The 25,039-nt window shown below is 40.5% G+C and overlaps 1 long non-coding RNA gene across 1 annotated transcript in view; it reads right to left on the bottom strand.

Annotated features, from left to right (window-relative positions):
• Window positions 1-25,039, bottom strand: part of LOC104697215 — a 477,817-nt gene that overhangs the window by 362,311 nt on the left and 90,467 nt on the right. Inside the window, exons 6-10 of the long non-coding RNA XR_005601811.1 lie at window positions 23,766-23,874; window positions 23,565-23,672; window positions 17,844-18,032; window positions 11,957-12,172; window positions 4,433-6,015 (exon numbers count right to left, since the gene is read on the bottom strand). This is a non-coding gene — a long non-coding RNA (uncharacterized LOC104697215). The remainder of the gene's footprint in view (window positions 1-4,432; window positions 6,016-11,956; window positions 12,173-17,843; window positions 18,033-23,564; window positions 23,673-23,765; window positions 23,875-25,039) is intronic.

Raw genomic sequence — 25,039 nt, 5'->3', positions numbered from 1 at the left:
TAAGTAGCTACATTGGGTAACCTTTCAGCATGCTGAATAATTTGCTAAAAACATAATCATTTTAACAGGGGATAGTTTAGTACCAGTATGGAACAGAGCAAATTGAAACTCATACCAGCAGTCTTGTTCCCGTGGGCCACTGTGACCGAGAGGCTTCCTCCCAGACTGGGGCAGAGCCAAGAATTTGGGCTGAATTTACTCAAGGGCCAAAGCCTAAGGTAGATATTAGGCCTAAACTCATTAAATTTCCTTAGTAGAAAACCCTGTAAATAAACCAATCTAGTCCAAATTCTTCAGCTAAAAATAATTGCCATCCTCAAGGAATACCCCCTGCTGTGGTTTTAAGCCTAGCTGGAGATAAAACACCACACAGCCGCTCGCTCAGCCTTCCTTTCCTTCACCCCCACTCTGGTGGAACGGGAAGGAGGATCAAAACTTGTAAAACTTGTAGGTCAAGATAAGAACAGTTTAATGGTTGAAAATGCAATAATAATGGTAAATAATGATAATAAAAAGTGAAAAAAATCCTAAGTGATTCACAACACAATTTCTCACCAGCCAGTGACCAATGACAGATCCCCCTTATCCAACCCAGATTAGCCACATTTCCCGGTAACTGCCCCATTTTATGTACTGAGCATGACATTCTATGGTGTGGAACATCCCTTTGCCCAGTTCAGGTTATCTATCCTGGACATGATCCCTCCCATTTTCTTTTGCAAACCTCCTCACTGGCAGAGCATGAGACAAATAAGAAAAAAAACAACTTGACTTATGATAAACACACCTTAGTAAAAACCCATAGCACCAACACCATTCTCATTCTGAATCCAAAACACGGCACTGCAAGTGCTCCTGAGAAGAAATTAACTCTATCCCAGCTGAAACCAGGACACCTCCATAACTTATAAGTCCAATAAAATTCCTCAATTTTGTGCACCTATTCTGTCGTTAAAACCACATTTCTAATCTTTGTTTACTTGCAGCAAGTGCACCATCATAGCAGCACACTGGAAAATTGTCAAATACTTTATTTTCTAGCTGTTTCTGACAATAAACCAAAAAAAACTTTGAAACTTGAGTAATGACAAGACCTTGATGTACTTACTGATCACATCCATGGCTGATTTTCAAAACTGAAGATTAAGTCAAACACGTAATTAAACAAATAATAAAAAATTAACAAAAGTAATTTTTGCAGAAGATTTATCCCTACACCCACACTCCTCAAACACATTCATATCTCATGCCTAAAGGGTATACATGTATTAACAGAAGCTTGATTTTTATTGATTTTGTGCATTAACGGGGACTGAAAAATGTGCTGCTATGACTGGCCACGTCCCAATTTGGGACACAGTGAGACTACACTTGCACCAGTGTATGGTTCCAATTGCTTCTGGCAGGAAAGTGCCCAGCATTAATTGTTAACTAATAATAAATTACTCTGGCATTGACCCACAAATTTGATAAGATTTTGGGATGCTTGTGTTTAAATCTAGCTCTGTGTAGAAGTAACAGAAATACTCTATGAAGAATGAGCCCACTGAGAGCTCTGTGTCTATATCATTAACAGACATCACACTGTGCACAAAATAAAATGTTCCTATGAGTAGTGACAAGAAATCAGAGTGCTTCTCTTTCCAGACAGGCCAAGAAAAGGATTTTTTTCAACCACAACTGCAGATTTCACAGTATCAGCAAGCATGTCACAAATCCTTATCCTGAACTAGACTGCTTGCTCTGAATCTGTCTCAGAAACTGTGACGAAGCATCTAAATTTTTCCTTTTGAAATGCTTACCCATTTGGAAATATCCTTGAAATTTTCTTCTTTTCAAATATTTCAAAAGTCTTATTCAAAACAACATAGTTCAACGCAGGCTTCGGCAAAATATATATGTCAGGGAGAAGTGAGATAGGAAACATCTGAATATTTATTTCTTTGAGCATTTCCAACCCCCACTTTTTCTGGATCTCGCAGGTCCCCTGCCAAATCTCTGATTTCCTTTTTTCCTCAGACAGAGACCTCAGCTGGCTAAATTATCCCCACAACTGTGCAGCCCATAGATCAGGGATCCCAGTCTCACAGCTAATAGCTCAGTGGTATTTCTGAATGTGTAATGGTTGAATTCCAGCAGTGAAAACAATGTGAAAATCTTCATCTGGGAGCCTGATCCAAAACTATCAAAAAGAATGGCAGGACATTTCTATGTTAAAAACAGGGCACGGAATCCAGTCCAATCTAAACAGTAGCCTCAAGAGAAAACAGAGTGAAATATATTTTTTTTTGGAGACATAGTTATTTTTTGGTGGGGGTTGGGAGATTTTTGGTTTAGGTTTCTTATTTTGCTGTGTTTTTTGTTTGGTTGTTTTTTTTTTCTTGCAGAAGGGTGTTAGAAAACAGATTACAATTTCATGCTTCGAATGAAAATATAAAACAGGGCGGAGGAAAATATTTAAGTTACAGCATGAAAATATCATAAGGGTTTGCTTTTCATGTTTGTTTTTAATTATATGAGCCTGGAATCCCATTTGATGGTCCCTGAGACACACACACCCAAAGGCCACTGGTAATCTGTTTACAAGGCATGATGCTAGGGTTCTTTTTCTGCTGCTTGCTCCTTTGTTCCCACCCAAGTCATGTCTCACTAGCCTTGACTAACCTTCAACTCTGTAAGTCTGATACATCACATTTACTCTCTGGTGTGCTCTGTAAACCTTGATACCCCCCTATAAATGGGAAAACATGACTCCACTGTAATTTCTTCCATTTGTAGGAAGATGAATGTCTATGGCATCAATGTTTCTTGGCTCTCTGACAGCAAAGCTGTCACCTCCTGATCTGAGGCAAGTTTTAATGACGGAAATTGGTAGTGTTTTCTGACTTGGTACTCAGAGAGAGGCATTAGTGAGACAGAGCTCCAAGTACTTTTTGATTAGTGCATTTCTCCAGGCAAGAGTCTGATTGAGTAGTAATTTCCAGGCTGAAGCCCTTTGGACCACAGGGGCATCCTTTACCCATCAGAATAAAGTCAGTGGCAACCAATTCCTTGACATCAGTGGGCTGAGACCTTTCAAAACTCTGTTTCATAGAAAGGATACCTACAATCAAGTCAAATACAATAAACCAAGACCAACTGAGAGCCTAATTTTGATGAGATTTCTTATTAGACCAAGACTTTTGCACCTTTACATTTGACAATACCTGTACTTTGTGGGAAAATAGCATTAGAGAGCCTATCTGTAAATCAATATTTACAAATACAAAAAACCCTTACGTTTCTACTCCTGAAAAAATGCACAGTTGAGGTAAAAAAGTTCCACTTTTTAAAACATGCAATACAGGGGCAACTCTACCAGTTGAGGTCAATCTTACTAATTTTAAGAGAAAGATAGTGCAGCTCACTTCAGCCTACATTTCTCTCATTTTGGTAGCCATGATACACAGCTTATTCAGACACGAGTGTAACTAATTAGTGGTTTACATGTCTTGCAAAGGTAAAATTCCTATAGATTTCATTGGGAAAATAACAACTCTTTTAAAGAATAGTACTACTGGTCCTTTGCACCAAGGAAGTCATTGCAAATTGTAATCTCTGATAAATACGTGAGTTTTTCTCATAAAGGACCATGGTAACAGAGTAGACAAGATATAAATACTTTATTCTTCTGAGGTTTTTTTACTGCATTTTTATTTATGCATTTTCTAAGGTAAAATATATACTGTGCAAAATCCTTTACAAGCCTATTTAGCATCTGTTCCATACAGTCTGTAAAAGCCTGTATAATTTTCTTGCTTTATGTATGTATCAATGCTTTACAGAGTTTACTGGACACATTTCCAAAACCAAAAATCTATGATTCTACTACAAATATTTGTTCCACTTTTCTGTAAATAACAACAGCTTTATACTTTCGTGTAACTGAATAAATCACTGCTGAATCCCAGGGAAAAAAATAATCAAACAAAAACAAACCACAAGGCTCAATCAAAGTAAATACTCACTACTTTCTGTAGAAAATAGAGACAATGGTCAGGTTTGTTAGTGGGTGGAGTTTTTTTTTACATTAAAATAGATAACTTAGAAAGAAATGCTTTTTGGCTTCAGATTTTTAAAATTCTGACATGAAAATGCAGCCACAAAACCTTCTCTCACAAAGCAATTTGATTTCACTTAAAATTTCATCTTTGAAAGCAGTTGTCAGTATATTGTGAGAGACTGTGTAAGTTAAAACCTGCTGAAAAAAATATTAGGAGAATAAAGAAAAAATTCTTGCTTTTGTGTCCTCCCAGCTTGACCGTATTATAGAATCGAGGTGCAGGAGCTGTCACACGAGCTTCTGTGTGCTGTGATGTGCTGCACAGATTTCTCCACTAATGAGAAGCCATGAGCACACTCCCATGTCCTGCTGCATTTTACTCAGCCTCACCTCTTTGCAAGGATCTCTTCTCATCATTTCCCAGCAGCAATTTCTTTCTTTCACAGAGGAGGATGGAGACAGCTTGGTGGGTGTTTGTGGGTGTATGGCTTCTGAAAGCTGTATGTCGTAGAGAATAATACTCAGCTGCTTATCTTCACTGTCTCAGTCACTTTTTAAACAATATGTACTATAACTTAGGGAGGTACAAAGATAATAGTGTGAAAAAAAAAATAAAAAAGAAAAGTTCCAGTGCTGGAAGAAGAATATAAATATAACAGACACTGAACATACAATACTTGAAGAAATAACATGCATGCCTGACAACATGGACAAGTTGTGTAAGCCTTCTCTTAGGTCTGAAGAGTAACTGAACCCCAGTAACTCAAGGAAAACATCTGGAACCTCAATCCCCATCTTTTGTTCTCATCACTAAACTTCAGATTTTAACATCTGATTTCAGCAGATGACTTCAAATGACACAGTAATCCCTGTGTGTTTCTGTTTTTTAAAGTGAAAAAGTACCAAGGGAAGCTACAGAAGGGATCCCTTCTGCCTTTCATGGGCCTTTAGCTCAAGCACAGGCTGCAGGTGTAAAATGAGTCAGCTCTCCTCAAGCAAGACAGGGCTTTGAGTTCTTTCAGAGAACAATGCCTTGTAGGTATTGTTGTAGGTCAGTCCTGCCAACACCCCTCTTTCTAGGGAGCAGCAAAACCCAGTTTTGCTTTTACAGCCAAGAAGCCACCTGCTAGCACTTCCTTGCCTGTCACCCACCACTGCTCCCTGAAATTTGCAGTTTTGAATGAGAGATGAACAGACCCAAGAAGTTCGGCCTTCCCCACTGCTCTGACCTGAAGAAGGAAGAACTAGCCTGGACCAAGCTGTATGCTGCTTTGCTGCTAGTTCTCCAGGCAAAAACATTGCAGGAGAGCTCTGGCACCGCATGACTGGACCACAGCCCCAGTACTCTCACTTTGAAAGAACTCAGGTCTGAACTTCCATGGCTTTTGGGATGCATTTAGAATCATTAATGAATTTCAGGTTTGTGGTTTGTCAGCTCCCCTTCTTTGAGCTACCACACAGGATGCCATTTCTCAAAACTTGCCGTGCTGCTAAGCAGCTCCCTGACTGTTTCTCCCCAGAGCCTGCTTCCAAATAGGAAGTAGGACAAATATGTAGGACAAATATGAATTTTCCCATAGATGGAGCACAAGCAGGTTCAAAAAGGCTTAGCTAGAGGCTCCCACAAAGGCTGTCATGGGAGATATATGGCGGAGTGTATAGTATTAAAGCTGTGAAAGCTGAAGCCTGTTCCAGCATCAGCTGAGAGGTCTGCCATACAATGGATGGCACATGTATGTGGGAAAAATGGCTGAGCAAATGTTCTCTGGCAGACCTCACCAGTGCAGTTTAAGATCTCACCTCGCTTACTGGCCATAACACATCACAGCTGACACACCTGGTGGCTCAGGCAAGCGCTCCCAATTTGTTTTAATTCAGAGTAACACAGATTCATTTAAATCACACAGCACTGAAGCAGATCAGAAATCTTGCAGAGGTTTGAGACACCACAACTGTGAGGACCGGCATCCTTCCTGAAAGGATAAGAAAGGAAAGGTAAGGTGCAGATAGCGGTACAACTTCAGAACTCCCAGGGGACCCACAGGAGTACCTTGTGTAGACCCTAAAACATCAGGGTCAAATAGTGTTGCAGGGAGCTGGAGTTTGTCCAAAGAAGGGCAAGAAAGCTGGTGAAGGGTCTGGAGCACAAGTGTTATGAGGAGCAGCTGAGGGAGCTGGGGTTGTTTAGCCTGAAGGAAACCTGATTATACCACATTTCGACTAGGAAGTCCCTAGCAAAACTCATCTGAGAGAGAAGAGGAAATAAAGCAATAATCTACTAGGTGAAGACTGGCCACTGCTGCCAGTGAATGATCTGTAATTCCATGTGTCCCAAAGAGCCTCCATTTGGTGCCAAGTTCCATGAGATGGGCTGGGTTTGTTTAGCTTCAAAAGAGCCCTTGGAGTTGTTACTCCTAACATTGCAGTTCGCCTTTTAAGGTTATAATAAAATCATTAAACAAGCAAGTGATTCTGGCCTCCCTGCAAGATAGGAGGCTTCTTTTCTGCCTCCTGTCCTCAGCCCCTTCTCCACAGATTGCTATTTTACTTTCATTTCTTGCCTTCCTGTTTCCTGTTGAATCACACTGTGAGAAATAAGTGGTTTGTGATCTCTTGTATTTTTCTTCTCAACTTTTCTTTCAAAGACGCAAGAACCACATGAAAAAAAAAACCCCAAAACAACTCCTTCAGAGAAGATCAGTTTCACATGTTATGAACTGTAGGACAAGGTTTAAAGAGAAAAGGTTCTTCACAAAGCAAAGAAATTGCCATCCACCCTGCAAACAGGAGGTCACAGTCTTCCTCTGTGAGACAGTCCTCCCACAGACCTTCACAGAGGGAAAAGACCAGTTTAACCATCTCTCCACGAAGTTGAAAGGGAGAAGAAAAAGTTGTTTTACAGACCCAAGTAAGGATAAAATAAAGGGTCCGCATGAAATTCAACTAGGAGATACAGACTGGAAGATACAGACTGGAATAACGCTCCCTCCCTGCACAAAGCACCTGAAACTCAGGAGACCCCAGATGAAGAAGTGTTGCCTTTGTTTGAACAGTTAGCTTTTCACAACTCTAGTGTGAATTTTTCCAGTAGATTGTTTGGGGGTTTGGTTAGGGATTTTTCGAATGTTTGTAAACTTTCAGTGTTTAAAACAATTCTATGTCAAGAGTTTCCATGGCTGAACTATATAGTTTGTAAAAAAAATACTTGAATTTCTCTAGCCTTCATGAGATAGTTTTTAGTCACTCTAATACTTGAAGCCCTGGAAGAATCATAGAACAATTGTTCTCTGCCAAAATCTCATTTCACAGTCCTCCAGCCATTGCTTTTCCAACTTGAAAAATCCTAAAGTGCTTGATCACTCCCTGTGCTGAGGGTCTTCCATAATTTGATTGTCCTTGATATGTGTAGAAATCCCTCTCCTTAAGAGTGGGTTGTCAAAATATGTCTTTTGGAATTTTTTCCAGTAATGTTACTCAAATATAAGGCTGACAGAAATACAGTGTTCAAGATGTGGGAGGCATGAATTTATACAGTGCTATATAATGACTTCTACCTTGGTACCTACTCCTTCATAATAATTCCTAACCTTACATCTGCTTTCAGAACTGCTACTGATCATTAACCTAATGTTGAGATATCACTATTTCAGCCCTAACCTCTCCCTCTTGAAAGACTAACCTAAAGCTGATGACCCATTACTAAGTGTGCAGTTAGGATTGGGGTTTTTTTGTCCCCAGTATCCTTCACTTTAGGTGTTTGGGTCCTTTTTACCCTGAATTTGATTTTTTTACTATCCAACCACCCAGAATTGTGACATAATGACATTGCTCCCAATTCACAGGTAAGAAACAGAAGAATGAAGATTATACAGGGATTTCAAAAGGGCAGAGGGCAAAATATGGGTCAGCCACATCCTCACTTTTCCTCAATGTGAGAAAGCCCTATTCTTCTCAAACTCCTTTGATGTTCCTGTACACCCACAGTGCTTGAGGGGGTCCACACAAAAGCAGCTATTTCCCTTTGCTTCCAGCACTGGGAAGAATGTATACAAAAGGGAAAAAAAGCCCCACAAGTAAACACAGGGGTGGAAGATGAGATCTGAGAGATTTTAAAGATGGAAGGACAGCCAAACAAGTCCTTAAAGTGCCAGAAATTGGTTCCAAGGAGAGGCATTTATGGCCTTAATACCAAGATGTTCAAAAACATCTGTCAAAGCAGTTAGTCAAGTTAAATCTAAAGAATCACCTTTTTTGTAACCAGCTGGCTGATGAATATGAAATAGGGAATATGGAGTCACTTGAGCCACAGGAAGGAGACATAACTGGGATGAGGAGACCAGGAGAGGGCTCTGAAGGTGAGAATTTGGTGTTCTACCAGCAGGAGAGCAGGTGTGTGCTCATTGCCAATGTCCCTGGCAAGGCTGCAGTGAGCTGGTATGAGCCCCCCAGCTACGAACAGACAGGAAACCTGCTCCTGCAGCCTGGCCATGGGGAGATCAGCAGCTGTGCTGGTCTGGTGCTGCTGCACACCTTTGTGAAAAATCATCAGCTTTTAATATTGAAATTAATCTTGCTGCTGGCCCAGCTTCACGTTCAAAACCCCCTTCAGATACAGAGCTACAAAAGATGTGACAGCATTTGGGGAAGTAATTGAAAACGCTGCTGCCTGGACACAGGTTCGGGAAGCATATGGGCAATATCCTGCAAATAATTTCCATTTATAGCTGTTATTTCAGACCAGATCTTATGTATGTAACTGCAGCTTCTATTAGCTCCCTTTTTCTCCTACCTTCTCAAAACTTCCCATCTGTTTGGCTCTCAGATTAACTGGGCATTTTACCACAATGGGAAAGCTCCTCCAATCTATTATCTTGAAGGGAAATTTAGTTAGTAAATCAGATTTTCTGGGCTGCATGTTAACTCCTAGTTTTCTGCAGTTTACTATGATTCCCTGCAAAACAAGCTGCTATATGCCACACATGGAGACAGCCATGAGATTTCAGGATGTGCATGTGTCTGTCTGAGACAGATGCCGAGGAGCAGCTACCCAGACATCTGCTGGGAGAGCAATATAGCTGGCTGTGAGCAGTCCAGGAGACTTTTAGAAGGTGTTAAGAACAAATTCCTTGTCCAGGTGTTGCACAAACCAACCAGAGGAGAAGCACTACTGGACCTGTTGCTCATCAGTGCAGATGAGCTCATTAGTGGGGTTAAGACTTTGATGTCATCTACCCAGATTTTATAAGGCCTTTGACAGGGTCACACATGATACCTTTATCTCCAAATTGGAGAATCATGGGTTTGAATAAAGTGGATAAGGAATTGGCCTGGTGGACAAAACCAGAGGATTGTGGTCAACAGCTTGATGTCCAGGTGGAGGCTGGTGAGAAGTGGTGTCCCACAGTGCTCTGTCTTTGTACAGGTGCTAATACCTTTATCAGTGACAGAGAACGTGAGATTGAGTGCAAATTGGCAAATTTGCAGATGACACAAAGCTGAGCAGTGCAGTTTACACAACAGAAGGAAGGGGTGCCAGCCAGAGGGACTTGGACAATCTTGAGAAGTGGACTCATGAGAACCTAATGGAGTTAAAAAGTGCAAGTGCAAAGTGCTGCACCTGGGTCAGGGCAATCCCAGACAGTATGGACTGGGAGAACTCATTAAGAGCAGCCCTGCAGACAAGGACTTGGAGGTTTTGGTGGATGAAAACTGACATGAGCCAGTAGTGCATGCATGTGGCCCAGAAAGCAACAGCATCCTGGGCTACGTCAGAAGAGGCAACGCCAGCAGGTAAAGGGAGGTGATTCTGCCCCTCTGCTCCACTATGGTAAGACCCCACCTGGAGTACTGCATGCATGTCTGGGGGTCCCCAGCACAAGAAAGACAGGAATTCGCCGAAGCAAGCCCAGAGGGGGCCATGGAGAAAATCAGAGGGCTGGAGAACCTGTCCTATGAAACAAGATGACGGAAATGGTATTGTTCAGCTTGGAGAAGATAAGGCTCTGGTGAGACCTTAAAGCAACCTTCCAGTACCTAAAGGGGTCTTATAAATAAAAGGGAAAGCCACTTTTTACACGGACAGGGAGTGGTTTTATATTAAAGGAAGAGATATTTAGTATAGATGTTATTAAAAAATTCTTTACTTAGAGTGCAGTGAGGCACTGACAGAGGTTGCCAAGTGTAGCTGTGAATGCCCCATCACTGGAAGTGTTCAAGGCCAGATTGGATGGGGCTCTGAGCAACCTGATCTGGGGTGGTATCCCTGCCCATGGTAGGGGGCTTGGAACTAGATGATTTTTAAGGTCCCTTCCAACCCAAACCATTCTGTGATTCCATAAGCCCTGGTACTATATGGCAACTGCAGTCCAGAGCAAAATTGAATCTATCGTATCGCTGGCTTCTTGATCACAAGCATTTTTCAGAGCTGAACTAAAGGCTCTCTCCAGGCAGAGAAATTTCTTTCTTGCTTGTAGGCATGTTTATTAAACTGTTTGTTGGACAAAACCAGGGATGTTGAATATTTTCTAAAGAATACAAGCAAAAACCCACAAGCAACAAAAGCTCTGTATTATCCATACTGGAAATTCCTATCAGGGACTCAATCTAGCCCAGGACAGAAATAAGATTAGTAGCAGATTCTCATGTCTAGAGGCAGACAAACACTTGGTTGGAGAAGAGCCCAAGGGCTTAACTAAACTGACTGAAGTAAAATAAAAGAGTCTTGGGAGACTCTGTGAGTTTGGGCTACACTCCATTTTGAGTTTCCTGCTGTGATTTTTGTCATGGTGCAAAATTTATGCTGCTCTCATACTCATCGTCAAGGGAAAAAAATTGCTTTCATAACCAGAAGTGCCTTCTGCTACATCTGCCTCCTGTGGCAGCACACAGCTGCCCCAAGCCTATGAAATATATTGCTGCCTCTTTTTCAACTTGTGCAGTGGATTCCCTGACTAGGGAATGTTTCTTCCTCATGTGCGCAGTCTGACAGAATAAGACTTTGAGACTCTTTCAGCACAAGCTCCAGTGGTGCCTACACCCTGAGACAGAGGCTGTGGCACAGTCCCTTCCAGCCTGCACACCAGCTGATTTGATTTTCTATGTAGCATAGCCTAGAGGAGCCACCTATGGCCCAGAACTCCAGACAATAATTAAGTTGTTAGTGGGTTGCCCCAGCATTACAGTAATTGATGATTAAAGTGTGTACAGGACACCACTGAGGCCTGGCACGCGATGAGGCTGATCAGTTGCTCTCCTCCAAAGCCACACCAGTGAGCAATTTTGTTCCATGCATTGTTCCAGGATGTTAACAGCTTCCCTGTTTCCTAATCAGCTGGGGCAATTTACACAGTCTCTGGCTGTGTTTTACATCAAAACTCATTTGATTCTCTGGTATGTTGCAATGCTCCTGGAGACAACCATCGTTCAAACGTGCTTTCCACACACATCATGCTCCTTCTTTACCAGTTTTAGATTAAAAGGGCAACACACAGCTGTGTGTGCTAATTAAGAAAGTCCTTATATATTACACTCAGTTTTGTTTCCCAATTCTCTTAACCCAGAGATGATATAGTAAAAGATTGATAATGAGAACAGTATCACTGAGCATGGGTTTGAGATGGAAATGATGAGATTTTGTCCTGTCTAATGCAAGCAGACAGGCAGGAATCTGAACACCAGCTTAACCCAGCACTAGCTGATCTTTTTACATACCCAGAACACAGAAGGAACTTGTGACATTGCTGTGGGTAAACTTCTATTGCTACTTTATAGCTCACCAGCTCAGAACTTATGTCTGATAACAAAGACCTCAGATGGGAGGGGGAGATCTCCTTCATTCTGAAATACTGCCTAATTGGGACTGAAGTGCCTCATGACATACCCCAAGCAAATGCATTTGTATCAATAAATGCTTACCCATAGGCAGATGGCTGGAATTGCACAGTGGGAGTCCTTCTTGTAATCTGCTGCCACTAAGAGCCTTTTGAGTCGGATCCAAAACCTCTTCAAGTCAATGGGAGTTTTTTCAATTAACTTCAATAGCAGTTGGGTAGGATCCAGAGAATTAAGTGACCCTAGAGATGTATTCCAGGGGGGAATTTCCAACTCCTTTGGGGTTTTTTTTAGGCAGTTCTGAAACAAGAGAAGCTTAGTTTAAATTTTCAGAAATTCATGTTACAGGAATATCCTATTCCTGTTGAAGTGAGAGGAAATTTTGCCATTTATAAGAATTTATACTTATGACTGCCATTTACTCTACCCCAGGAATTTTAGCTCAGAAAACTGTTCAGATTGTCAAGCAGATTCTTTCAGTACCGAACAAGCAAGGCTAAAAATAAGTACTTAATCATTGCTCTTGAAATGCCCCCTAAAACTTCTCTAGTATCTGGAAACTTTCCACCACTTCATTTCTTGGGGGTTTATAGCAACCCTACCTATGAGATCTATTAACAACAGCCTTTCCATTCCTCCCACGCTTGAACTATTTTAAGACATTCTGCAGTTAAGCTCAAGTCCCCATAAGTTTTGTGTTAACCTGGTCTACACTTCTCAGATGTGGAGTGTGGCTATTTCCTGGCTTGGTTTTACTTCTGACAGAACAGAAAGACTTACTAAGTACTGCTAAGAGCTATGTCATGGCCCGCTGACAGTAATGCAGCTTTGACAAATTTATGTGAAAAAAAAAAAAAAAAAAGCAGGGGGGAAAGCTTGGTCAATGGTGAGCAGAATCAAAATGGTTCCTCAAGGTGACAGCCCACAAAAATAAAAGTAAAGCCTGTGCTGAAACCCTGTCAAACGGGATACTCTGTCTCCCACTCCTGCTGGGGAACAAGGGGATTGTATTCATTGGAAAGGAATCCTCAGGGGGGCAGGATATTGGGCAGCAGGATACACAGGTGTGCTAAGGATGCAGTCAACAGAAGTGGGGTGTTTAGGGAGCTTCTACCCCTCCACTTACCTCATGTCCTCAATTGCTTCACCTTCTAACGTGCTAAAGCTAAAGAGGTGCCTGGATGATTATTCCATATACAGCTAAAAGAAGCTAATCCGTGCTGATAGAGAGGTGTATACACCAAATCAGTGATCTGTTTTTGTATCTGGTTTTGGTTTGACCTGAAAAATTCCAGACTGTCTTGGCTTTGGAAAAAAGAGTCTCTTATTTCTTCCCAATCCCAAATTTTCCTTTTATTTATAAGTAGAATACTCAGAATACTCAAATCGAGACATTTGGATTTTTTGAAGAGACAAAATGCTTTAAAAATTCTCTTTTAAAGAGTAAGAATTTGAGGGTTTTTTTGTTGTTGTTTAACCTGAATGCATATACTGTCCATTTTTCCTTTGTAAACTTCTGGAAAGCCTGCACAATCCTCTGGCTGGAAATGGTAGGTCGTGCCCACTTCTTCCTCAAGCCCACCTTTGTTCTGTGCCCTCCACAGGGAGAAGCACTGCCTGGGAAAGACCCATGGGAGACTCTGTGGCCGCAGATCCAGTAACAAGACCCCTACAGACCTCTACCAATTCGAGATTCTCCATCAGTTCGAGTCCCTTCTGCCTATTCAAGGCTAAAGTATTAACAGAATTGCTAATACTTTAAAGTATTAACGGAAGAAGTTAATATTCTGTTTCCTGACGTTCTCAGTGATATCATAGTCCTGGCTCACAAGTATCTCTGTAACGAGTTCCACAGAATCTGAATCTGAACATTCCTAGATGTGTGATGATAGACAAAAAGGCCCAACTTTGCAAAGAGTCAAACACTAAAAGGAGATTCTTCTGGAAGGCCATTTTATCTTTCACTTGCTTGTCCAGTCAATCTCATCCAATCTTCCAAACCGTGTCTGAGCGATTGAATATATTTCTGTGCTGTAAACACAGGACAAAGTCAGCGTAAAAATCTAGCCATCAAGCTAGCTAGTTTGAAATCTTTTTCTGTATTTTGTGTTGACTGGAAGGAGAAATAATTTATTTTTGGAGTACCAGATCACAGAAATAAATTTCTAAAACAAAACTCCTGCCCAACACAATTATTATTCAACTCATTTTAACAATTCGATAAATGCAGTGCAATGACTTCCGTTAGCTATTCTCCCAGCCAAGGTCTCTTACATCATTAAATATTATTGAGTTGGGTCTGCCATTTTGCTTGAAATTATGCGCCTGGCATTTTAGTCTATGGCCATAAATGCTGGAAATGTCAGTTATATAAGCATCCATCTTTTTCACTACTGTCTCCCATCAAACGTTAATGGTAGGAGCCTTAATCCATTCTACACAGTCCCAGATATCTACATTTGCTAGGAAAGGATCTGTAACAGAGTGCACTGACAACTCACAGTAAGTAATTACTCTCAGAAATCTCTCAGTAAACTCAATTTGCTCCCAGAGGTCTTTTAAATTATATCTCGTTAGAGTGCAATGTTTTTTCAAATGACAAGGTCACACAAAAAAGCAAAACTCTATTTTATTTTTATCAGAGCTTTACTCCCCCCACCATAAAACTGTTATAACACATAATTCCAACCAGATAGAGATATTGTGTTTTACTGTTGGAGCCCAGGAAAGCCATAAAGCAAGCAGAATTGTTGTTTACAGTCACAATAAATTTGGAATATCGTAGAGCATTCTAGGTGAGGCAAACACATCTACTGATGTCAGCTGAGTGGGAGGAAGTAATTTTTTATTATTATTTTTTGAACTTTGCTGGTAAAATAAATTTATTTTGGATTTACACTAAAAAACATCTCATGAATCAGAAAAGATTCATCTCAAGCTATATTAATATAGCAGAACATACACTTTATCTCATCACCCTACTTATCTGCCTTGGTGCCTTTACAGCAAGAGGTTATACAAAAGCAACATGGATTATGTAGTTGACCAGCACTTCTAATTTTATTACAAGTCCTGATAGATAGCATTCTTTCTTATAATCCCAGTTTATGAAGCCATGTAATTAGGAAAGTAAAAAAATTACGCTACAAAAGCAGCAACATGATAGCATTTTTTGTAGGTAGAAAAGTTGCATCTTGTATTAATAGAGATTTTAATTTAACCAAAGAGGAGGTAGAAGCACTCAAGCAGACTCTTCATTAAGTATATCCTTTTGTTCTCATTTGAAAAACTACACCTTTAAGTGAATATGCGCTTTTATTCTTAAATCCAAGTTATCTGGAACATTAAAAGAGTACTCCAATTTGAAACCGAGCAGCACTGGTATATCTTAGCAAGTAACTACCTCCAAAGAAATTCTCCAAGGAATTCAGAGGATAGGAGTCTGCCATCACGGAAAATGCAGAGCCCAGTTTGAGAGCCACTATGCAGGGGATAGGATACACCATCATTCTGCAAGCAGGGGTAAGCCCAAGTCTTTCCATAAATGTACCTAAATGAACACACTCATAGCAGAAGTCAAAAAGGCTGAAATAATTTTGGAAGAGTAGATGTTCCTCATAGTAGGTTTTTTTTAATCCTTCTTGTTCATTAGTATATTGTGCAGGAGTCATTTGGGAGACACTTGCAGGAAATTTAATGGGCATAGCAGAAAGACTGTCATAACAGTCAAGAAATATTCTAAGCAGCACTTCTGATTCTATAAATGCCACCATCTTGCGTTTGAATTATTTCCATTTTTTTTAATATGACAATCACAGGCTGAGAATTGCAAAAGGATACCTCCAACTGACAACCGTCTTACCATCTTTCCCAGAAAGTTTACCTTCTCCAAGCTCTGCCAATGAAAATAGGAGCCAACTTCTGACAAGGGATCTGCTCATGTTATATTTCCTTGCATTGCTTAGTCAAGACAACATATAAGGCAAATACCCAAATTAATGCTTAAAAGTATAAACATCAAAGCTATAAATTTAGCTTGAAACTGGAATAGAAAGACTGGAAAACCTTGTTTGAAGGTTTTTGAGAGTGAGAAAATTAAATTAATAAATTAATTTGCACCAATTTGATGGAAACTGAAATGTGAGCTTTCCAAGCACACCACAACTCAACTGTGTGTCGATAACACGAGCTCAGGCAAAAAAAAGCACCCAGCACTCGTCCTTCAGACTCTCAGTGGGCTTTCTGAACCTGGGTTTTGCTGCTCAGTTTCTGTCAGCTATAAACACATACCTCCCCGACAGGGGAGGGTGCAAGGACTTGAATAAAATCTTGCTGACATGCTGTGACTGCCTCTTGCTGCTACGATGGCATCTGCTGTTATTTGCTGCAGGTAGTAAGACATAACCTTATCCTGTTTCCTCAGAGCCAGTAGTGGCTGAAATACAGAAGAGTCTGTGTATGCAGGGGAGGGTGGAAGGACTCAGCAGAGAATTAAAACTTTGTCTTAAAGGTATCCTTTTAGAGGTGGTTAAGGGAATATAAGGGTGCCCCCTCAGGTGATACAGTGCTATCTGTTGAGAATATTTTTCAGATGGGCTCTCTGGACAGGTTATGCCAGTGAGAATTATGAAATCCTCTTTGAATAGGACAATGACAGAGTCAGGAGCTGGGCTGAGAAAACAGTTTCTCCTCTCCCAGTATTTCTCTGATCTTCACTAAGGATTCATGTCTATGAAGAAGCTTGTGGATACAAAGGCTCAGACTAGTATTTAAGGTATGTCCACTCTCTAAAAATACCCTGTGAAGAACCAGAAGGCAGCTGCTTGGGCAAAAAGCAGAAATCACAGTGGAAGAAAGCATCTTTCTCCTTCTGAGTTCTCTCTGTATATCAGGGCACAAAGACTTGGGGCTTTCTGTCCTTCCATCCCACACACATGACAGTGTCTGTGAATTGCTTGGTGCAACAGTAAGTCATCCAAGAGAAAAAAGACAGAATAGAAAATTAAAAGTTGCCAGCAAAGAATGTATAGATATAAGGTCATTTCCTGTACCTTATCCTATTGAGAGTACAATTTGCATTATCAGCAAATACTGTTCCAATCTCACCCCTTTTCAGCTCTTCTATGTAGAACAGCCTTAACAGAGTAAACACCTCCAAAGATTAATTTTAACAATGTCTGACCAAGCTACCCTGCTCAAAGCTTCTCAGTTGCTGAACTGCATGCTGACAACTCAGCAATGATTCAGACTGTTCAATAAAGCCTCAAATAGGTCAAATCTGCCATTGATCTGCATCAGGTAACTTCATGAATTGAAGTTTACACCCCTGCAGATGTGGTCCACCTGACTTCATGAAGAGAGTCTTTTTATTCCAGACATAAATTTGGCTATCAACAATAGAGGTGCTTTGATTCATATCAGCTTGGAGTTTGATCCCATGACTGCAAAAGAGCTGAGCTAATTTATGTCACTGGAGAAAACTGGGACAAATGGCTATACCTGTAAAACCATAGTCTGAGCTCCCTCTTTTTCAAATATCAAATATTTCAAAACCAACTCATAGTCTGAATTCTCTTTATTTTTTTTTTTGGCCCAGTTCTTTAGAGAATACCCACAAAATCCTGATATATTTTAAGAAAGCTAGAACTAACTGATAAAAAAGTTAAACAAACATAATTGGAATCCAGATTTATCTCTTTCTGTGGAAATATGCCTTGTGATTGAATTTGCTCGAGTTTTTTGCTGAGTTTTGACTTTTAGCTCAGACCTTCATTTTGTCTTGCCCCAAACAAAATCAGAATTTTTCAAAGCCAAAATGAAAACAACAGATTCAAGCTCTGGACAATGACTTTGGCTTAAGGAGAACAAAGGCTTTAATAAAACCCACAGTTTTCAGTAGAAAAGCACTAAGATGGAAAATTTTCAGCTAGCCCTGCCAAATAACTGCATCCTTTCTTTCTGACATTTTTACCTGGCTGGTAACGCTTCACTCCACAGTGAATCCCATTGATTTTCTCCAAGCGAAGCGATGTCTGTGCAGTCAGCAATACCAGACACTGATGCCTGAGCCATGCCACCCTGGGAGAGCTGTCAAGTGATGCCAGGCTCTACAGACTCATGAGGTAGGATTTCCTCTTGGTTTCTTCTCTGCTTTCTAAAACTGAAGGCGAAGGGTTAGTAGTTCACCACTGCCTTAATTTATCCAAGCAGAAAAGATATTCCTAGTGCTTCTAAGGTCCTTCAGTTTATCAGACACATCATTCCTACATCTGCAGGCTGTAATTTGAACTCAGAATAATGGGACTACTAATGAAAAAAGAGACATATGTGTTTCCATTTGCTTTTTCATTTAACTGAGTTTATAACTGGCAGAATATCCACAGGTCTTGATGGAGGTTCTCTGAGAGTATCCAGAGGATGGTGGTCTCAGTCTCCTTATATTTTGAAGATGTCTAGATCTTTAAATCTAGATCTGTAAATCCTTAAGTGTTCAAAATCAAGACTGAATATGTACTCTAAGGACTTTGAGTTAGTTCAGGTCCCAGTTGTTGGACTTGGAGCAGGATTCAGCGGTAAAATTTAATGCATTCTGCTCAGTTTAGAAGACCATCCCAGTCCGTTCTGCTTTAACAATGTACAAATCTATGCAGTGAGCAGCAGACGTAATCAAGCTTTGGCTACCCTTCCTCATTCTCCTGGTTGTATATTTTATTGCAACCCTACAGAGATATAAAAATTAAAAAAAAAAAAAAAACAACAAAACAGGAAGCCTGAAATCAAAATGATTAGATGAAAAGCAAACAAAACAAACCAAATGACCAAAGCTGCTGCTTTATTTTTTCATTTTTACCTTTCCATCACTCCTGTTCTTTTTATTGTATAGATTCCAACTCAGAGCCTTTCAGAACCACCAGAAAACTGAAACTATCCTCTCTCTCAAAGCTCTACCACAAAAATCTAGGCTCTGCTGTCACTATGTCCCACTCAGACAAATAAGTCTTTCAACAGAGCATTTCATCCTCCTTTTGCCATTCTCACTGTGACAATTCCCCCTAGGCTTTCACCAAATTGAAGGATGATCAGAATTTCTGTGGGGCGCTGTTAACAACTAAACACAGTGAGTATCTCATGATGCAGTTTTGACGGCTGCTTGTATTTCACAAGTCCACGGAGAAAGATCACAGCCAGCTTGTTACCCCTTTTCAACTCGCTGCATTAGTTAGAAAAGTCACTATCTTCATGACCATGTGGTGGAGAAAATCTGCCACAACCTGCAGCAGGGTTAGCTGCTATGAGTCAAAGCGGTTGGGGGAAAAGCCATAATGGGATTATTTTTCCCCTGATTTTCCACTAGCCAGCAGTGTCAGAGTCAGAGCAGTGGTCAGGCAACTGCCCACACAGCCACTTTCAAACAAATCACATTGACTTCTACAAAATTCAGAGAAAAATCTTTTTATTCCTACAAAACTTCATCCAGATTACAATCCCTCTACTGTAACTGGATGCTGACCCATAAACCACTACAAATGACGTTGAACTTGTGCCACTTTGAGTTGCTATAGCTAAGAATGGGTTATCATGACTTTAATGACCAATAGGACACACAAAACATCATAAACTTTAAACAGAATGACAAAGCCAGTCTTTATCCTTTTAAATAATCTGCATTTTTTTCTAGCTGTCTTGTCTATTTTCTCCTTGCCAGCTATATTGAGGGGCCATAAAGAGAAGGGAATGAGAATAGCCAGTAAATTAAAGTGCAGGCAACTGAAAAGGTCGAAGGAGTATGCTTTATTATTGTCTGTCTCTGAGTATATGGCACGTCAAACTTCATACACTGGTCTTTCAAGAAAATAGAAACAATGAGAAATCAATCAACATGCTTTGGCTGTACTAAAAACTATGGGATTAAAACCAATCGCGTCTCAAAATACCTGCAGATATCAAGAAAAAAACCCTCTCTTTCTCTCCACTGCTTTAACAGATGGGAACTCATCTGCTAAGTTCAGAGGAACTGAACAATGGAAGCTTGCATCTATTTCAGCAGTACTGCTGAAAAAAATGAGATTGCACCCTCAGCTGCAGGTTGCTCACTTTTTTCATCCTGCAGTGTATCAGCATCAAGGCACAGATCCACGGCTCAGGGTGAGTCTGCTATTGTTAATGGCTTTGTTGCATTCAGTTTCAACCAGCAGAGGAAAATATTTGATCTCAAATGGGATGTCTTGGCTTTCTGGCCCGTGCGTCTCAGGAGTACCTGGCATGGCCAGCACTGGTCTTTGAAAGGTGCATTAAGCCAGTTATCATAACACACAGCACACAGGACACTTTGGTATCATTAACTGAGTAAAAAATGACTGCTCCCTTACTGAGAACAGCCTGCCTGCTTTTAGTCCCTCAAACTGCAGCTGCAGAAGGACATGTTCCTTTAATTACTCAAGCAAATAATTTGAAACAGGGCTGGCCAGATGAAGTGCATTTCCAGAAATCTGCTAATTTTGAATGTGACTGTGAGTATAAGTATAGAAAAAGAATTAGAGGGAGTTGACAGTTTTGAAACATGTTATTTGTGATCAAGTCCACCAAACACTAATGAGACACAATATCTTGCCTGCAGCACAGGCTGATGTATTTTTTGTCACATAATTATATATTACTGTGGCAGAACATATTTTCCACAATGATTTTCTTTCCACCTATCTATCTACCTATCATGGGGGAGTGGACCAGCAATTTGCAAAAAAACCCTGTGTTTAAAAAATGATAAAAAATAAGTAGTGTCTGGTCTTACCATTTCTCTTAAAAACCTGACTAAATTTCAAGCTCACTCATTCAGAATAAATACATTTTCTTCCACTTTTTCCTAGGGGACGATACGGAAGCTGCTTTCACGGCTGCTGGATTAATCACCACCATAATTTTGTTCTCTTACAGAATCAAAAACTACTGTATTTTCATGCTGTAACCACAGTCCTGTGGTCACAAAATGGCACCACTCTTGTGAGTGTTCAAGGGTGTGAAATGGCCAGAGAAGATGCCTGTAGCTGGTGTAGCAATTAAGTAGTTCTTACATCTCACCAGATTTCAAAGAGGATGAAGGGTCAGTCCTCAGACACACCACAGGGTGTGTTCCTCCTTCCTTCACTTGGAAGAAAAAAGACACATGCAACTTTTATTATGCTGTTAAACACACTGTCTTTTGTCATACTTTGGTCAGATGCAGAGATAATTTCACCAAATTCTAGTCCCTATACAATTATTTTCCCCTCTCAGTTATTGCTGTGACAGATAATGAAATATCATTCAACAGCACAGTTCTGCACTAAGCCTTACTGAAAATGAACTAGCAATCTTGTCTCAAGATTAAATGCTTTGGGGATTTAACTCAGGAGAAAAGCTGTCTGTGGAACACACCATCCAAACCTGAGGGAGACACATCAGAAAGATAAAGCAGCACATAGATTTCTAGGGTAAGGAACATAAATCCTATAAAAAATCATGTTAGAAGTCGACCAGATTTTCCTGTAGTCCCATCTCAAAAAGCCTTTACACCAGTCTTTTCCAGCATGGGTCAACTCCCTCTTGGCCCTATTATCCTCAAACGTGCATCCAACAGGGAACAACACATCTATGAAGCTGCAGTATATTTCCTGGAGACTTTCACAAGTTTCTCTTTGTCCTGGGCTGTTATCTCCACATTACATAGAGTATGACAGTTCCCAGAAAGGATGCATGCCTTTACATCCAGAACTTGATATATAGCAGAGATAGAAAAACTCTTCTATATAGCAGAGATAGAAAAACTTACAGACCAGCACAGGAGGGATAAGGTGAATAGCAAGCAAAATGTCATTTTTGGGAAAAGGTACCAAAAGGCATTTTTGTACTCTCTTTTGTATCTTAACAAAACTAGTCCACACATTCCATAATAACATATAAGGATCACAGATAAAAATATAAAATCTGGGTAATGTATGTTATATGTTTCTATAACTTATTAGCACATACATTGCAATTATGCTAAAAACACATGTATATAACTTTTTGTGATAGGGAATAACTATTCCTTCATAAAATTCTAGCTAAATTATGTCTTTGCAACCTCTTATCTGAATCACATCTGAACATCAAGCAGTGGTTTTTGTCCTATTAGACAAAAGAAAGTCTGGACTGATCATTACTCTAGGCTCTGCCACTGGCTGGCCCCAGGTAACAACGCTGGCCTTGCCATTCACCCTCATAAAGACCAGACCTTTGCCTCTTTGCTCAAGCTGCTCTTTCCAAACATCCCTTCTCTACTTCTTCCATCTGAAATTTAAATGCCTTGAACAGCCAACAGGACTTTTCTGGAGCTGCTGGTTACCCGTCCAAATGACTGAAAAGAAGAATTATCATAGAATGGTTTGGATCAGAAGGGACCTTAAAGATCATCCATGGGCAGGGACACCTTCCACTAGACCAGGTTGCTTAGAGCCCCATCCATCCTGGCCTTGAGAACTTCCATGCATGGGGCATCCACAGCTTCTCTGGGGAACCTATTCCAGTGTCTTGCCACCCTTATAATAAAGAATTTCTTCCTAATATCCAATCTAAATCTCTCTTCTTTGAATTTAAAAACATTATCCCTCATCCATTGTGTTCTGATAAAGTGGCCATCTCCAGCTTTCCTGTGGACCTCCTTTAAGTACTATAGCGCTGCTATAGGGTCTTCCCAGAGCCTTCTCCAGGCTGAACCACCCCAGCTCTCATCCTGTCCTCCCAGGGGAGGTGCTCCAGGCCCCTGATCATTTTTGTGGCCCTCCTCTGGTCCTGTTCTAACAGGTCCATGTCATTCTTAGGCTTGGGAACCCCAGAGCTGTATGCAGCCCTGCAGGTGGGGTCTCACCAGAGTGAAGTAGAAGGGCAGAACCACCTCCCTCAACCTGCTGGCCACGCTGCTTTGGATGCAGCTCAGAGTGCAGGTGGTTTTTAGGCTGTGAGTGCGCATTGCTGGGTCATATTCAGTTTTCATCTACAGATTATCATTAGTAATAATTAATCATACATTAATAATTATTACTATCAATATTTCATGATGCTACTGAGGGAGGACATAGTGAGTAATATAAAGTCAGTGTCTGTCATGACTGTTGCATACATTTTCTTCTTTTAATTTGAATTCTAGCAGGGTAACAAGGTGATAGGAGTTAGTGGTATTCCTAAATAAATGATGAATCAAGAGCTTCCATTGGGTAAACTGTAGAACAAACTGTGTTCAGCTCTTTCCCTACCTATTTATGACCTATAAAATTGGCTTTATTCCCCTGTATGAAAAAGATCAGCTCACAACCTCTCTTCCTTTTGGTTCAGGGTTGGCAGGAGATCATTGAAGGCTATGAACCAATAGGTCACAGAAAGAGAAAATCTGAGGGGAAATTCTCCCAGCCTTAACTGGTTGGAATATAAATTCAATTCTAGCCCAGCAATTAAAGCTTTAATTTTATCCCTTTGAAATCCTTCACTCGGTATTTGTCAGATATTTGCAGAAAGTTACCTTCTTCGGACTGAGCAGATTATCAGAGACTGCTAGAAAGAGACTGAACTTAGAGCATGGCTTCTAACAGAACTTTCTACTCTCTTCCTATTGAGTTTCTTGTCAGTCTGTGACTCGTATTTATCTTCTTTTCCTGCTTAATAAAGCTGCCATACTTACGACCGAAAATGCTAGGAAAGGCTTTGGTCTAATCAAAGTAAATCCCCTTTTCAATCTCCTTTGCATAGGCAGTTGTTCATCAGCAGAAAGCAGAGCTGGAGAACATGGCTGGGGAAGAAGAAAAGAAAATGTGTTTCCACTGGCTCCCAGGAAGCTGATTTTTACCAATATATTATATCCTGTTGCAAAAGGCTTCCTCACCGATCACAAATGATTTGTCCTTGCTGGTTGTAATCTAAATACCCAGATGTCCTTACTGAAGAGCCATTGCTGTATATACATTTTCCATCTGGGGCACCCATGGGGTTTTCTAGAAGACAACAGGTGAGAAACAAACACGCTGAAAAATGCATCTGTTGCTGACCAGGGAGGGGCCACTGCTCCCAGTACCAACTGAATAGTGAGGATTGCAAGGACACACAGCAGGCAGACATTTCCAAGAGCCTGTGAACTGATGCACTTGCAGACACATCCAGATGTGTTGCTTCATGAATGAAAATTGGGTAAAATAGTCAGAGTTCCTCAAAAGAAATGAAAACTACTAATTTTGCTTTTATATTTTAAGATTTTTTTCTAAAGGTTCTGGTGTTGACAAGAAGCAAGATTTTCCTACTGTGGTTGGTGGCAGAATTACACAGGCATTTTGGAGTTCTCTTTTGTAGTCCTCAGAAAAGAAAATACAGTCCCTCAAAGGTTTCTGCTTAATTGGACTCAGGCCAAAACTTCTTTTTCTAGATCAAACACTACTTTCTAATTCCAGATGTGAAATGCAAAAAGTGTCCTACCTTTGACAGCCTCAGAAACAGGAGTCTTTCATATCATGACTTGGCTTCATCTGAATCCTTTCAGGACAGACTAGTTCAAGTAAAGGACAAAGCAGAGGCTTGATCCCATATCCCTACACATACTGTCACTACAGAAGGCACATAACTGTGCAGTAAAAAATTAGCAGTAAAAACTCGAGCAAATCCACAACCTGTCCACAAAGCATTTCAGTTTTAATGACAAGAATCTGTTTAGACAAATTCTCTATCATAAAAAAACTGTCTGATAGAGCCAAGGCAGCAAAGCTGCAGTGTTTTCATCATCTGAGATGTTCCTCTTCTGGAAAGCACATCTGCTGAGATAAAGGGATAATTCTGTCGTGTTGGTGTCTTACAACAAAGACCTATGTGAAAATTTTCCATCAAAACCGATCAGGCAAACTGGGCTTTTGATTAAATAGGAAAAAAGCACAATTTTCCACTAGAAGAAAAATCACCCGAACTAAACAACCCCAAATGGAAAACCTTTCTAGGGCTTTGCTACTGCAGTGCTTCAAAATAAAATAAGCTCCTTCTCCTCCCCTGAGAGCCCACCCTACCTTGTTGGTCAAGCATCCCTGTTGATCTGTCCATCTCACAGGTTAGGGATTACCCCTTGGATCTCTCTCCAAGGGATAATCACTAATCACTGAAAAAGTACTTCACAGAAGG

The sequence above is a fragment of the Corvus cornix genome, chromosome 4, assembly GCF_000738735.6.
Source record: "Corvus cornix cornix isolate S_Up_H32 chromosome 4, ASM73873v5, whole genome shotgun sequence".
NCBI classification, from domain to species: domain Eukaryota; kingdom Metazoa; phylum Chordata; class Aves; order Passeriformes; family Corvidae; genus Corvus; species Corvus cornix.
The sequence above is the reverse complement of the archived record's forward strand: the minus strand, read 5'-3'. Positions and strand labels throughout refer to the sequence as shown.